Below are 16,027 nucleotides of genomic sequence, written 5' to 3'. Positions count from 1 at the left end.
ATGCTAATCTCATCGTTCAGAATCAGACTCTCCTTCCCCCATCGTCGGCGGTGAAATTGGTACGCTTCTCCAATCTTCCACAAAATCTATTGGTTTAATGGTGATGTTTGCAAATATATGGCTATAGATTATGTATTATGTGTGTGTCAGAATTTTGAAGCGATATGGATGACTAGATGCTAAATAGAACAAATTGATTAGGTTTTCTGTGTTAATTTTGTTAATTTGACAACTCCACGTTATTATCGTTTAAGTTTCAATTGTTTATTTCAGTATTGGTGGTGTTTGCTAGGAAAAATCCGAGTTTAATTACAACTTGTGATTAGTTAATTAGGCAAAGATTTGATCTCAGTTGTTTAATTTTCAGTACGGTAACCTAGGGTTTTTTTTTATAAATATTGGAGTCTGTATTCATTTTAGCCAATTTTGATAATCTTTATGGACATTACGAATCTTCAAGAAATAGATGGAAGATTGTTGGGCTATCTTGGGATAAATCGTGTGGTTTTAGTTTATCTTTTTTTGAAGGCTATAGGTTTTCTCTTTGCTGTTGTGGTCATTTTTTTTTTGGCTTGTGTTGATGTGGTGTTACTTTGTAAGTTAGCTTCTTTCTGGCTTACTTTTGGTGATTAATGCATTTGATCTGTTGGCCGTTCAAAAAAAGGGTAAATTTTATTCTCAAATATTTCAGTAATGAGAACCATATATACTTCACAAGAGATACCTAAATCATAAATTGCAGTAACGTCAAACCTTATCAATGGTGGTGGTATCATCTACTTTTTCTTCACTAATCACCCTTTCCATATTTTTAAGTCTTTAACTAGTGGTGCTTTGTCCGCAGGAACAATGTTGCAGGAATCGCGCCTAGGCGGCGCCTAGGCGATTAAACACTCTTTTCAAAATAAACCAACCAGAATATTCAATCCGTACACATTACCTACAGTAAGAAAAACACCCTCAAGTCCACAAAACCACCATTTCCACTTCTTCAATTTGTGATGATTCATTCTTGTACGTGGCCTTGTTTCACAACTTGCTGATGTTGACCAAAAGATTACCGAAGACCGCCTTGTTTTACAACTTGTACGTGGCCTCTCCAAGGAGTTCGACACCACTGCATCTTTAATTAATTCTCAAAACGCAGATTGGGACATGGCCAGATCTATGCTGAATGATGAAGTTATCCGCCAGGCCGCACGACAGCAGCAGTCCTCAATCGTCCTCATCACCCTAGCCACTTCTCAAACCCAACAACCGGATCAATACCAGCAGCCCAGCAACCAGTAGCGTGACTATAACGATCAGTACCCAGCGTCCAGCAATCAGTACTGTGGTTGTGGGCGAGGCCGTAACGGCCAGCCTTCTCGTGGTAGAGGAGCACTCGACAGGGGATACCAAGGTAACAATTCAAACTGGGCTTTTCTAAAATTTTCAGGCCAAGAATCTTACCCGCAGTGGGCTTGGTGGAATACCCATCCCTGCCCATAACCGACGCAGCCCAACTGGAGGCCCAACACACCTCAACATACACCATTAGCCAACTTCACTGGCTACCATGGTCCTGCCACATTGGCCCACAGTTTGCAACCCCTCCTGTCACAGGTTACAACATTCTATGTCCATCCAACTTAAGTGCAGCCATGAACAACATCAATCTCACCTACACGAACCCGACCCCACACATGGATACTGGTGCTGAGCGTCACGTAACAGACAATCAAGGTATGATTCACCACCCTGACTTATTTACTGTTAACACTAAACCTTTAGTCGGAAACGGACAATACTTACCAATTGCAAGCTCTGGCACTGGTTACCTCCCAACACACAACCGCACCTATATTCTCCCTGACCTCCTTTATAGTCTACATATTATCAAAAACCTATTGTCCGTCGGCCGTTTCACCCGTGATACTACTGTTTCCACTGAGTTTGATCCTTTTGGTTTTTCCTTGAAGAATCTCAAAGCGGATGACTCCTTTTCCGCCACAATAGTACGGGCGATCTTTATCCGGTCACTCCTCCAACACTCCCACCACAAGCTTGCTCCCTTACAGCGACGACTTTACCCTGGAATGACCGTCTTGACCACCCTGGCAAACAAGTTTTTGATATTTTGTCTAGAAATTTTGGTTTATCATGTAATTTAAACAAGCTTTCTAGTTTTTGCAACTCTTGTCATCTAGCTAATAGTAATCGTTTACCATTTTATGAATCTAATTCATTTACTGATGTGTGTGTGGTGCTATATATTTTAGGTATATATTTTAAGCCCTTTTACACTTTTTAGCCAAGTTTTAAATTTATAAAACACGATATTTACTAACACTAAACACACATATGAGCAAGTGCACCCATCGTGGACGTAGTATAGTGTTGGTAAGATACCGAAGTCGTCCAAGGACATAAGAGCTTTTAGTACCGGTTTATCCTCAACGTCTAATCAAATCAAAAGTTAGAAAAAGGTTTTAAACTAGAAAAATAAAACTAACTAAAATGCTGAAAATAAAAATAAAAGTAAAAACAAATAGACAAGATGAATCACTTGGATCCGACTCGTGTGTAGTGTAACCTTTGATTATTTCCGCACTTTTGCACTGTTTAAGAGATTATCTTAGTTATTGTAGTAGGCCCCTCTTTTGAAGGTGACGTTACCCTCAACCCAGTAGTTTGAGTCAGCAAGGATACAATCCTAAAGGGTCGGATTATTGAAAGATAATTAATTAAGTTATTAATGCATAATGCGGTAGGCCCCTCTTTTGAAGGTGACGTGACCCACGGCTAAGTAGTCTAAGTTAGCAGGGATACAGTCCTAAGTAGACGGGTTAAAGTTTTAATAGTAGTTTAACTTATGAGGGGATCAAAGAGTTTGGACCCCCGCCATCCAATACCGGTGGGTATTGAAGGAGGTCCTACTAAATTTGACCCAGGTCCTTTGCAGGATCTATACACTGAACAATGGCAAGACTCTTACCAAACCGTTCCCTTAACCCCCGACCAGGTAGCCAACATATCTCCATATAGACCGTGGAGATATGAATGGTGAAAATCTTTTATTTTATATAGACAGTAAAATAATGACAAGACACCATGGACAAACGATAAGGAAGAATCACCTTCAACATAAGAAACTAGTTTTTAAAGTAATTAATACATAACCAAATAAAAAGTGCGAAAACATTAAAAATAAAAAGTATTACACTAAACACTTGTCTTCACCAAGTGATGTAAGAGACTTAGGCAAACATGGCCTTTGATTGTCAAGAACTCTAATGATCAATCTTGGATCCCGAGACGAATCACACACTCTATGATGGACAATGGATGATGGTGGTGGATGATGGTGTTGTGATGGTGGTGGGTGGTGGGTGAAGTGTGAGAGAGGTGGTGTGCCAAGGGATAAGTTGCAAGTGATCCAAGCACTCCTATTTATAGGCTGAACAGAAGCTCGGGCACGGCCCCGTGTCCATCCTCCTCTCTTTCTTTTTTAAATGCAGTTTGTCTGCATTAGTTGACCACGCCCCCGTGTCCGCTGGGCACGACCCCGTGTGCAGAAGCGTATCTGTACTATCAAGATTTCCCTAGATCCTGCGAATCTTATAGTTGACCACGGCTCCGTGCCCGCTGAGCACGACCCCGTGGTGGACGATAGAAGCTTCTACAACTTTGTCTTTTCTGCTGACACTTGGGCACGCCCCCGTGCTCATTGAGCACGGGGCGTGTTCAGCCTTCTGTTCTCTTGTTTTGCTTGGGAAGATGCTGTCGGGGAGGCTGGGCATGCCACGTTTGTTCCTTTTCTTATATTTATATTAGATTCAGTTGCCTTTTTTGCTTCTTTTGTTTATTTGAGCTCATTTAATCCTAAAAATACAAAAAGAAGACAAAAGCACACTTTTTCCAACATTAGTACTAAAAAAAGGTTAGTTTTATGCCACAATTGATGTAATTTACATGTTGCATTTTGTGCACATCAAATACCCCCACACTTGAATCTTTGCTTGTCCTCAAGCAAAACTCTTTATAATGTGGCTTTACACTCCCAAATGGAATGGGTAGAAGAGAAAGTTTTTGGGCTTGTCATAGACTTTCGGGATTTCCAAGATTCTTTATTAAGTTTTATTTTTGTTTATTTACAATCCTATTCGTCATGATTTATTGAAAACATTTCATAAGATAAATTACTTATTAGGGCATAACATGCCTTTTTAAAATTCCATTTATATACAAGTTCACATACCTCACGGGGGAATCGCTCAACACTCGGCCAAAGATGTATTTTTAGTGAATCACTCGAGAGCGGCATGAAACTTACTCATACCATAAGCTTGCCAAGCAATCAATCCTCTTCCTTTTTAATTATACACCTTTGTAAATATCAAGAGGACTTTTGGGTGAAGGTTTAGGCTTGGGCTAAAGGTGGGTGGTTGGGTTAGTGGTTAGTAAAAGGGCGAAAGGCGTAAAAAGCGTCAGTTTTCATAAGACTCTTTATTTTTCAAAACTTTTTATTTTGATGAAGCACTTCTTTCAAACAAAGTTGTTTTTGATAAACTTGTTTGTTTATTTCTTTGGCTTCATCATCATTTTTTTTTTCACTAAGTCATAAGAGAAACCGAGCTTTGTTACTAAAATAAAGGGTTTAAAATGAAAAGGGTTTAGGTGGGTAAAAAGGGGTTTTGGTTTGGGTTAAGAAATGAAAAGGTTTAGGCTCAAAGGGGTTAACTAAGGGGATTTTGGGTAGCTGGTAAAAAAGAAAAATAATGGTGTAGAAATAAAAAGGGTTAGTCCTAACGCCTCCATCATTTACTTACTCGGGTTTAAGTTGGTAAGGACCGGGAATGTATCGTCGTGCCAAGTTCTAGAGTCGTACGAACCAAGCGGCTATTCACACAAGAAACGAAAAATGAGCATTTAGTTTAAAGATATGTATTTGTATGCTCAATAAATGCTCAAAACTCACTTTTTGTGGGAATGAGTTTTTAGGTGATCAAGTATATATAATTAAATTTTAACTAAACTTGTCATGCCGTTTCATAATTTTCTTATGTTGGTTCTTTTTATCAAGACGCTATCGGTTGTAAATTTGTAAAAATATAACCTTTTTAGAACATGAATTTCCCAACTTAAACTTAGACAAGTAAAAAAAAATGAAAATTTTTGAAAAAAATTTGGGGTGATTAGCGGTTCCAATAGAGTTTGGTGTAAGGCTTGTATTTAGGACTTGCAAGATTCAAAGTTTTAGCATCCCCCCACACTTAAATTACACATTGTCCTCAATGTGTCCCAAAAATAAGTTTTTAGGTTGATTGAATGTGTAAAAAGGTGTGAAAAAGCAAAATTTTATGTTACTGGGCGTCTGGACACGGCCCCGTGTTCAGATCGCCAGTAACAAAAGTTTGTAAAAAGAAACAGAAGCCTGGGCACGGGGGTTTGTTTAGTGAGCACGCCCCGTGTCCAGTTACCTGAACTGGGCATTTTTTGCAGACTGTGCAGTACGGGGCCGTGTTGGGCGAACACGGCCCGTGCTGAACTTGTTGTAATGAGGAAAATTTGTCGGATGGCTCTGTTTTCGTGCATGGGGTGCTGGTGCAAGTTTCCCTTGTTATCCTTCACCATCCCGAGTGTGTTTTATTCCTGAAAATTAAAACTAAACTAGAAAACACAAAAATTAATCTAAACTAAACTAAGGATAGTTCCGCGGAATGCCTCCGTGGTGCGCCACGTTTATAAGGGTCCTTGGCTAGACCCAAAGCCTGGTCATATGTTACCCAAGTGGGATGTTTTGCATCCTATGCTACACCGTCGGAGAGCATCATCCAAGCTTGAGTCGATGACCTTCATGTAGTTGACCGAATCTTCGTCTTCTACTGTTTTTCCAACCCCAAATGTAACAACCCTCATCAAAACTATTATTTATTGTATTATTTCATCCAATAGGAAACCCTAATTGAGACACCCAAGTGATTCTGCAAAAAACCCTAAAAAATTTTCAGAACAATCAGAATCAGGATCAGGGCCCCTAAAACTCAAGGGGGTAAACCCTAGTTAACGATTATCTAAATAACTCGTTGTTAAATTTTAATTTGAGAATTTTGTCAAGTCAGCAAGGCTAGTCCCAGACCCAGCTACCCTATAATAGGTTGCATCCCTTACGGACCGTAAGGGATAAGGCTTACGGTCCGTAAGCAGGGTCCAAATTCGTGTATAAATAGCCGACATTGGGACTTGAATTCTGGCGATTGAACGACGAAGGAATTCGTTATACGCACTGAATTCTGTTCTGTTTACCACAATTAACACACACGGATCACTAATCGACGACGCGAAACAGGGTAATAACTCGATCGCTATTACGATTCAACGTCCGATCAATTATAACTATCCAACGATTATTTGAGTGCTGCTCAAATTGAGTTATACTTTGTTATTCATCGTGATTTCGACTTGAATGTTTGAGTGCTGTCCGAACTCGGGCTATACTCTGTCATTCGTTGTGAATCCGTTGAATTGTTAAGTATTGCACTTGTAAATCGTTGTGAGGGTTTTATCTCGTGATTATCGTTAAAGTTGAATTGAGTTAATACACTAATACGCGTTCCATTGTATCTAGAAATTAGAACTCGTAAGCAAGGAGCTGCTAGAGTACTTAATAGCTAAGTAAACTTAATAGTTAAATAAACTTAGCAGCTACGTTAACTGAGTAGATTAATTAATCTATTAAATTAAGTTCAGTATTAATTAAGTGGGATTAATTAAGCTAAACTAGACTAATTAAGCTAAGTACGATTAATTACGTTAAGCAGGATTAATTAAGCTAAGCAAGATTAATTAAGTTAAGCAAGATTAATTAAGGTAAGCAAGATTAATTAAGCTAAGTAAGATCTACTAATCACCTAAATAGAAATATATATATAAATATAAAATAGATAATATCAAAAGAAGGTGCTAGGAAGGTGTAAGAGGATAGATATCTGTGGATAGGAAGCTTCCTAGAAGATGTATAAGTAACTTCCTAGAAAAGGTATAGGAAACTTCCTAGAAGTTATACACTTCTTACCTATAAATAGAAAGCTTAGGAATTCATTGCCTTTGTTCATTTCTTCTATTCTTCTCTCTATACGTTGGTGTTCTAACCAATAATCAACAAAGCGATGTCCTGTCCGATCGATTCAGGAACCATCTAACGAATGCCGAAGTGTTGTGCTTTGTGAATTTCGTTAAACGGAATCCAAAGTACTATACTTTATGAGTTCATTAAATGGATATCAAAGTACTGTCTGAATAAGACTATACTTTGTGAAATTCGTTAAGGTTCGAATCTCGTGACTACCGTTAAGGTTTGATTTGGGTTTTACACAAATACGTATTCCATTCTGTTAAACTATGTGTTTAACTACCAAGAATACTCCCAACTACACACTTACAATCAAACAAACTATTAAATCATCAGAAGATCCAGAATAATAAAGTGCATGCTTAATTATCGGAAGAAGTAGAATCAAGAAGCTTGTTAACTCAATCTTGCATGCTTATAAAGTGAGTCATTCTCTTTTTATCAAATTACTTTCAAAATCATGTTTATTTTCAAAGTTATAATTACAGGGATTAAGTCTTTGTAATCACCAAATTACAGCCGGTATGTGGGGTATTGTGCATAATATTAATTTCTCACGGGGTTAGGCTAATAAGCCCTAACATAGGTTAGGCAAATAAGCCCTAACAGTGAAGTATCACAGGGTTAGGCTAAACAACCCTAACATAGGTTAGGCAAATAAGCCCTAACAGTGATATACGTCATTCATTGGGGCAGCCAATGGTGATATGACCACAGTCACAGAAACGAGTCGAGTGATAAATACTGTGGGTAGTTGGTTTGATATCAAAAACATTGTAATCGCTCTTAATACTGTAATTTATAACCAATGTGTCATTTTTAGTAAACTGAATGATTCACTCAGTATTTCCCGCTGAAAAAACCTTTTTAAAACGCGTTTCAGGTAATTACAGTAGATTGGAGTAAGGATTGGATCCGGCACTGAAAGACTTCAAGAAGTGGCTTATTCTATTAATTAAATCAACTTAAGAAATATTGTTTTTGGGTTTATCCCTTATTAAAAGCTACCTTTGTAAAACATGGAATTATTCCATCTGTTTAAATAAAATCCGGTGCTTTCTAAACTCTGATATTTTTCCTAACTCACGGTCCTGATGAAATTTCCGCTGCAATGTTTTCAAAAATAACCACCGGTACCGCTTGGCTGCTCGCGACTCCCGATTCCGTCCAGGGTGGGTCGGGGGTCGTGACAGAAGGTGGTATCAGAGCCACTGCTTTATGCCTGTAAGTGTTGTGATAATAATACTTAAGCTTAAATAAAAAAAGTTTGGAGATTGCTATTAACTGGTAGCACAACTGATAGCATTTAGACTTGAACATAAGAAAAGATGCCTTAGTATAAGCTAAGTCACTTGTTTAAGCAATTAGGTGTTGTAATAATACCTAAGTTTAAATGGAGAATTAGGAACTTAATATTATCCGATAGCACTCAGGATGATATTTAGACTTGAACTTAAGAATTTTGCCTTAAAATCAGCTTCAAGATAAATTACTTATATAAGTATAATGTGATAAATATTGGTATGTCATAAGAATGGCGATTAGCAGGTAATAGCACTTAATTGCTATTTATTCTTGTTTATCGATATTACCTGGTCTAGAATAAAATATGTTATGTAAATACAAATTTCCTTAATTCTGGATAAAAGCCCTAATAAAAGAAGCACTTTTAAAATCTTGAAAAGATACTATTTATGGGAAATAGAAATTTTCTCCGGCAAAACTGGGTATAGAGTAGCAGACTCTCCAAATTGTCCGGATATACTGAGATTACCTCTCCGGCGTGAACCGGATAAGACGGGGTATATAATATGTCAACAAGTGACAAGATTTCCCTAAATAATATCATGATCTGATATCTGACTTGTTTTTGAAAATATGAATCTGTTAAATACATTGACCTTATAGAAGGCATGTATATTACAGCATGTGAAATATATAATTATATAGATATGTATATCTATAAGAAATTCCAAAAGTCATTTATGAATAAAGCACAAGCATATGTGTCTAGATTTCTTTATTAGGAATCTCTTTTCCAGTATCAAACATTATTTCGTTTGATCATTTGTCTCGTAGCTTGTGTGACAAAATAAACAATTGAAACCCTTTAAGTTGAAACACCATCCAAAAATATAAGAATTACCAATGCGTTATCATAAACTATTAACGCAAGTAAGAAACATCTAATGCACAAGAAAACACATGAAGCTTAAATTATATGTCCACAGGCGTCAAAGTTTATCACACACGACTTCCAAAGCAAGACCTTTGAAAAAAAATATAAATTTGGGCACGATGATACCAATGCTAATTCCGTCAGTAGAAAAACTACTAATAAAAAAGAAGCACTTTGCATATGATCCTACAACCAACATAAATCTCGCTGAGGTACGTTGTAACAAAATTTCACAATTATCGATGCACAGTCTAATCAGAGTCATAATTCTTATCACTGCAAAAGGAGTCATATATCTTTGCAAATTCCGTATTTTATTTTATTCGACATTTTCTAATAAATCACTTAACACCGGTTATCACACGGAATTCCAGGTAAAGTTCTTATATTTCTTTCCTTGAAAATCTTGACTTCTGCATATAATGAATTGACTTTCGCGTTTCTACTTCCCCTAATGGTCATCATACCATGAGGATTTCTTTCATACTAACAAATATTGATCTATTTCATTTCTTGGTAAATCCACACTTTACACATGCACTATTTGTTGCGCATGTGGTTCGTTTGATTTATGAAAGCCACTGGAGGGCTTCATTCCAATTTGTTATTTTATCAAAAGTTCAAATATCGTGTCACTATACCTGATCCTTGCATTTATAAACCACGTTTATTGCAAAATGATGACTCTTTGATATCGAGTCAATAAGTTTCTTGAAAAACTCAATTTCCTTTGGCATACATGGTTTTTGTTGTAACCATGTCCAAAATTTCTTATTGATACATGAACTCGTTTTGTTTACATCAAGTTCAATTGTTTGAACTTGCTCGCATTACGTATTCAATTCAAAGTCCCATATGATGGATTGAAGCCATCATATTCAAAATAATCCCAACAAGCACTTCGATTCTCGTGAACTATGACATGCTTTCTTGGCCTTCGACTTCACTAAATTATTTCTTTGATTACGATCACCTTGTGGTGACATTTTCACAAAATTTGAAGATTGCGCTAATCTCGTTTAAATTTATGACTAGTTATTATTATTTATTATTGGTAATTAATATTAGTTTTATTATTAGTAATAAAATACTAATAGTGATGGTGTAAGTATTATTTTAAAATACTAGGGTTATTATCAAGGACATATATTGGATAGCCTAGCCTTAGTTAGGCATGGACTGATCACCTATGCTTAAACAAGGCAGCACTAACCAATATCCAACCATGATAATAACTATTTAATGTATATAAATTAAGTCATCATACTTGATTTTAAAAATGATAATCGTGAGTTCTACGATATTGAGTAAACCTATTTATAAAACATATATCATTATTTTGTCAAAATTACCACGGGTTTTGATACTTTAAACCTATCTATATATATTTATTATTCTACTTTAGGATAACATAAAAGGAAAAGGTATTTAATAAATCAAAATATCACCTATCTTTAATCAAACATTTTGATTAAAATCATCTGAATCCAATTATGTATTAAGACAAAAATACACTAACTTTATTGTCTTTTCGTGTATTCTTACAAATCACCCATCTCAGCACATTGATTTTCTCATATCATAATTCAATATTTGACGAATCATTTTCATGTTTTCATTTCATTTTGAACCTGTCAATCTTAAGTCTTCCTTAGGTACCAATCAAAGTAAGTTTTCTTCTGACAAAGAATTTTATTAATTCCAAAAGTTCTTCACATTCATTTTAAAAATCTATTGATCATATATCTTTTGGCTTGAACATAATCACCTTGGAAACTATATCATTTCATCGGAATATCTCATCTTTTGAAATATCTAGATTCGCTTCCTTGAAACTCTCAGTTAAATTTCGAAAACGGTAAATTTATTATTAAGTTCTTTCAATCATAACAATACCATGCAGTATCCATATACATTTGTAGCCTGTGCTAATAATAAACCCTATTCATACGTCATTCGTTTGATTTATCATATTCTTGGTACAATTATGTACTCAGATTAAGATACACTAAATTCTATTGTCCAGTACCATTTAAGTAAATGATATTGATTTTCGGATAATCATTAACAAATCATTTTCCATACTTCCATTCACAAATAGATATTTATCAATTCGGAATCTCCCTCAATTGATCAAAGTAAGTTCATTTCGGATATTGAATCCAATTGTTTCTATAAATTATTTTTACTTTCAAAATTCATACCCCTCAAAATATCTTTTGATTCCATCCCACGATACATTGTTTCTCTTAATTAAAAGAAGTAACATAACCCCAAGAAAATATCATAGTCCAAATCTCGAGGACGAGATTTTTATTAAGGTGGGGAGAATGTAACAACCCTCATCAAAACTATTATTTATTGTATTATTTCATCCAATAGGAAACCCTAATTGAGACACCCAAGTGATTCTGCACAAACCCTAAAAAATTTTCAGAACAATCAGAATCAGGATCAGGGCCCCTAAAACTCAAGGGGGGTAAACCCTAGTTAACGATTATCTAAATAACTCGTTGTTAAATTTTAATTTGAGAATTTTGTCAAGTCAGCAAGGCTAGTCCCAGACCCAGCTACCCTATAATAGGTTGCATCCCTTACGGACCGTAAGGGATAAGGCTTACGGTCCGTAAGCAGGGTCCAAATTCGTGTATAAATAGCCGACATTGGGACTTGAATTCTGGCGATTGAACGACGAAGGAATTCGTTATACGCACTGAATTCTGTTCTGTTTACCACAATTAACACACACGGATCACTAATCGACGCCGCGAAACAGGGTAATAACTCGATCGCTGTTACGATTCAACGTCCGATCGATTATAACTATCCAACGATTATTTGAGTGCTGCTCAAATTGAGTTATACTTTGTTATTCATCGTGATTTCGACTTGAATGTTTGAGTGCTGTCCGAACTCGGGCTATACTCTGTCATTCGTTGTGAATCCGCTGAATTGTTAAGTATTGCACTTGTAAATCGTTGTGAGGGTTTTATCTCGTGATTATCGTTAAAGTTGAATTGAGTTAATACACTAATACGCGTTCCATTGTATCTAGAAATTAGAACTCGTAAGCAAGGAGCTGCTAGAGTACTTAATAGCTAAGTAAACTTAATAGTTAAATAAACTTAGCAGCTACGTTAACTGAGTAGATTAATTAATCTATTAAATTAAGTTCAGTATTAATTAAGTGGGATTAATTAAGCTAAACTAGACTAATTAAGCTAAGTACGATTAATTAAGTTAAGCAGGATTAATTAAGCTAAGCAAGATTAATTAAGTTAAGCAAGATTAATTAAGCTAAGCAAGATTAATTAAGCTAAGTAAGATCTACTAATCACCTAAATAGAAATATATATAAATATAAAATAGATAATATCAAAGGAAGGTGCTAGGAAGGTGTAAGAGGATAGATATCTGTGGATAGGAAGCTTCCTAGAAGATGTATAAGTAACTTCCTAGAAAAGCTATAGGAAACTTCCTAGAAGTTATACACTTCTTACCTATAAATAGAAAGCTTAGGAATTCATTTCCTTTGTTCAATTCTTCTATTCTTCTCTCTATACGTTGGTGTTCTAACCAATAATCACCAAAGCGATGTCCTGTCCGATCGATTCAGGAACCATCTAACGCATGCCGAAGTGTTGTGCTTTGTGAATTTCGTTAAACGGAATCCAAAGTACTATACTTTGTGAGTTCATTAAATGGATACCAAAGTACTGTCTGAATAAGACTATACTTTGTGAAATTCGTTAAGGTTCGAATCTCGTGACTACCGTTAAGGTTTGATTTGGGTTTTACACAAATACGTATTCCATTCTGTTAAACTATGTGTTTAACTACCAAGAATACTCCCAACTACACACTTACAATCAAACAAACTATTAAATCATCAGAAGATCCAGAATAATAAAGTGCATGCTTAATTATCAGAAGAAGTAGAATCAAGAAGCTTGTTAACTCAATCTTGCATGCTTATAAAGTGAGTCATTCTCTTTTTATCAAATTACTTTCAAAATCATGTTTATTTTCAAAGTTATAATTACAGGGATTAAGTCTTTGTAATCACCAAATTACAGCCGGTATGTGGGGTATTGTGCACAATATTAATTTCTCACGGGGTTAGGCTAATAAGCCCTAACATAGGTTAGGCAAATAAGCCCTAACAGTGAAGTATCACAGGGTTAGGCTAATAAGCCCTAACATAGGTTAGGCAAATAAGCCCTAACAGTGATATACGTCATTCATTGGGGCAGCCAATGGTGATATGACCACAGTCACAGAAACGAGTCAAGTGACAAATACTGTGGGTAGTTGGTTTGATATCAAAAACATTGTAATCGCTCTTAATACTGTAATTTATAACCAATGTGTCATGTTTAGTAAACTGAATGATTCACTCAGTATTTCCCGCTGACAAAACCTTTTTAAAACGCGTTTCAGGTAATTACAGTAGATTGGAGTAAGGATTGGATCCGGCACTGAAAGACTTCAAGAAGTGGCTTATTTTATTAATTAAATCAACTTAAGAAATATTGTTTTTGGGTTTATCCCTTATTAAAAGCTACCTTTGTAAAACATGGAATTATTCCATCTATTTAAATAAAATCCGGTGTTTTCTAAACTCTGATATTTTTCCTAACTCACGGTCCTGATGAAATTTCCGCTGCAATGTTTTCAAAAATAACCACCGGTACCGCTTGGCTGCTCGCGACTCCCGATTCCGTCCAGGGTGGGTCGGGGGTCGTGACACCAAACTTCACTTCCTCTTCCCCAAACTTCAATGTTAGTGTTCCGTCATTCATGTCTACCACTGCTTGTGCTGTGGCTAGAAACGGCCTCCCTAGGATGAGAGGGACTTCGGCGTCTTCTTCCATGTCTAGTATGACAAAGTCGGCCGGGAAGACGAAATTTTCGACTTTGACTAATAGATTTTCAGCGATACCTTGTGGATATTTGATGGATCGGTCGGCAAGTTGTATGCTCATCTTTGTAGGGCTCGTTTTTCCTAGGCCGAGTCGTTTGAACATTGACGTGGGCATGAGGTTTATGCTAGCCCCAAGATCGGCTAGTGTATTGCGAATGGGGGATTCCCCAATTGAGCAAGGAATCGTGAAGCTTCCAGGATCAATCTTCTTTTGCGGGAGTTTGTTGAGTAGTAAGGCGGAGCATTCTTTGCCTAAGTTAACTAATTGCAATGATTCAATTTTCCTTTTATGAGTGAGGAAGTCCCTCATAAATTTTGAATATTTAGGCGTTTGAGTTAGGACTTCGATAAATGGAATATTAACATGCAATTGTTTTAATAAATTTTCGAACTTTGCGAATTGCTCATCGGTCTTTTGACGAATTAACCGACTGGGGTATGGAACCGGTGGAGCCTTAGTAGGCTCTTGAATTGGTGGAGAAGCCTTCTCTTGTTGGGGCGGAGTTGTGCTTCTTTCAGTTGGCGGTGATGGAGCCTCTTCGGAACCCACGGTACGGTTTCTCAATGTTATGAGATGGACTTGTGCTTTCGGGTTGGTTTCGGTATTACTTGGTAACGCGCCTTGTGGTCTCTCGGAGAAATTCTGAGCTATTTGATTTAATTGTTTATCAATGTTTTGCATACTAGCTTGTTGATTTCTAAAATTCGATTCCAATTGTTGAAATCGATCCGAGTTTTTCTTTTCGGTGTCGGAGATGAGGCGAGATACAGTATCTTCAAGCCTTTCTCGTCCACCTTGTTGTTGAGAGAAATTTTGTGACTCGTTTCTTGGTTGTTGAAAGTTTGTTCGTTGGTTTAGATTTTGTTGGTTACTACTATTTCCGGGTTCTCTCCAACCAAGGTTAGGGTGGTTACGCCATCCTTGGTTGTAGGTACCCGTTGGAGGACCAGACGGCCTAGGTCTATTGTCAATGTAGTTTACCGACTCGGTTTGATCATCTACTTCTTTCATACAACTCCAATTTTCATGTGGCCCACCACACCCTTCACAAGCCATAACCGAGACTGTTTTAGCCATTTCTAACTTTTTGATCTTCGAAGAAAGGGCCTCGATTTGGGCTTGTAAAGAAGTGCTTTCGTCAACCTTATGGGCGCCCGGGGCAATAGATTTATTGCCTCAGGGAGTGTGCCACTGAAAATTGGTTCGAGCAATTTCCTCAATTTGATTGTAGATTTCATTTGGGCGACGATTACCTAAAAGTCCCCCGGAGCTAGAGTCAAGTGTTTGTCTTGTGTGTGGCAACAACCCATTGTAGAAAGTGGATACTTGTTGCCACACCGCAAGACCGTGATGAGGACACTTTCTTAGTAGCTCCTTGAACCTTTCCCAAGTTTCATATAAGGATTCCCCGTCCTCTTGTGAATATGTATTAATTTTAGTCATTAATTTAGCCGTTTTAGCAGGAGGGAAATACTTATATAGAAACTTTTGGGCTAGTTCATCCCAGGTGTTTACCGAGCCAACTGGGAGGGCGTTGAGCCAAGCCTTAGCTCGGTCTTTTAGTGAAAATGGAAACATACGAATGCGGATGGCGTCGTTTGATGCTCCATTGATCCGAAAGGTTTCACATATTTCTAAGAAATTAGTAATATGTAGATGAGGATCCTCGTCCGCAAGCCCATGGAAGGTTGCGGAGTTTTGAAGCATTTGTATCAAATGTGGCCGAAGTTCGAAGTTGTTGGCTTCGACATTCGGTGCAATGATAGCGGCACCTAGATTACCTACGGTGGGGCGTAAGTAATCCATGAT

The 16,027-nt window shown here is 37.0% G+C and overlaps 1 non-coding gene across 1 annotated transcript; it reads left to right on the top strand.

Annotated features, from left to right (window-relative positions):
• The first annotated feature begins 15,560 nt into the window (after positions 1-15,560).
• On the top strand, positions 15,561-15,667 carry LOC118481437. The gene has a single exon (XR_004865646.1). It is a non-coding gene; the product is annotated as a small nucleolar RNA R71 (small nucleolar RNA).
• The last annotated feature ends 360 nt before the right edge of the window (positions 15,668-16,027 follow it).

Source organism: Helianthus annuus, chromosome 8, assembly GCF_002127325.2.
Source record: "Helianthus annuus cultivar XRQ/B chromosome 8, HanXRQr2.0-SUNRISE, whole genome shotgun sequence".
Classification (NCBI taxonomy): Eukaryota; Viridiplantae; Streptophyta; class Magnoliopsida; order Asterales; family Asteraceae; genus Helianthus; species Helianthus annuus.
Note: the sequence above shows the minus strand (reverse complement) of the source record. Positions and strands in the feature narration are given on the sequence as shown.